We start from the raw sequence: 1305 nt of genomic DNA, 5'->3' as shown, positions 1-1305 counted from the left end.
TTTTGTCATTCTCCTAGAAGAGAACAAGGTTTTATGTTAACTTCACAGACACAAAATATTGATATGAAGAGTAGTTTTTATCAGAAAACTATTTATAAGAAAATACATTGTCAAACTCTTAAAATATTAAAACCTAGATTCCACACATTAAAAAATATATCAGCAGAGACTTAATGATTCTTAGAATTTATCTACACAAGACATATTAAGAGGACCTATGAGGAGCTCTGGTAGCTCTGGTAGTATAGTGTCGCAGGTGCTTGATGGTTACCCAGAAGGCTGGTGGTTAAACCAACCAGCCAGTCCTCAGAAGGAAGATGGGGCAATCTACTTCAGTAGTGATACTGCCTTGGAAACCCAAGGAGGTGTAGCTATGAATCAGGTCTGACTCGATGGTACATAACAACAACAAACAACATGAGGTTAATGGTTTGCTGAGATTTGAAATCCATTCAATGTTATCCCTTACAGCAAGTCCCACAGAGATTAACTCTTTTACCATGAAAAACTTACAAGCTCTGTCCAATTGGTGTTGTAGCTCTTGTGATCATGTATAATATGCATTTAATATTCTTTTTAAATTTATTAACTTTTATTAGTAATGTAAATTTGCAGAAATTGAAACATTCTGTCTTGCCAGTGTTGTGGAGTATAACATACTTTCTTGAGATCAGTGGCCTAGAATGGTCTTTTGAAAATGGGTGCTACATATGAACTGTAAAATGAAAAATTATTTTGCTCTATACATTTTCACCTAAATCAAAGTAAAAATATAAAACCAAACATAATTAAATAAACTTGCTATATTATACTAAATAAAGAAAGATAATTAATATAGTTAATGAAATTCCTAATTTTTTCAGCTTATCAAATTAACCAAGTAATTTTATTAATTATAAGGTTAGTGGTCAACGAACTCAATGCTAATTGCTGTATAAACTTTTCTGGAAAGCAGTTAACGGATATACACCCAAAGAACGCATGTCAAGAGCAATAAAAGGTAAATGATCCTTTTTGGATATTTTATTTTCATAATGGTTAAATATATCAACAAAAAGTTTGAGAAATTATGTTCAAATCTATATTGCAACATTTGTCATATTAAAAATATATGTAACAGGAAACTATTAAATATAAAAATAAATGAAATATTTAGACTATTGTAACATGAAACTTTTAGACATGGTTACTTAAGAACAGGATAATAAGTAGTACAGCTAGGGAACAGATGCAGCAGTTGATGTAGATACATAAGGATGAATGCAGATGTTGTTACATGCCATCAAGTCAGACCTGACTCATAGC

Source organism: Orycteropus afer, unplaced genomic scaffold, assembly GCF_000298275.1.
Source record: "Orycteropus afer afer isolate SDZICR_OR568_19922 unplaced genomic scaffold, OryAfe1.0 scaffold00650, whole genome shotgun sequence".
In the NCBI taxonomy this organism is placed as follows: domain Eukaryota; kingdom Metazoa; phylum Chordata; class Mammalia; order Tubulidentata; family Orycteropodidae; genus Orycteropus; species Orycteropus afer.
This window is presented reverse-complemented; position numbering follows the sequence as displayed.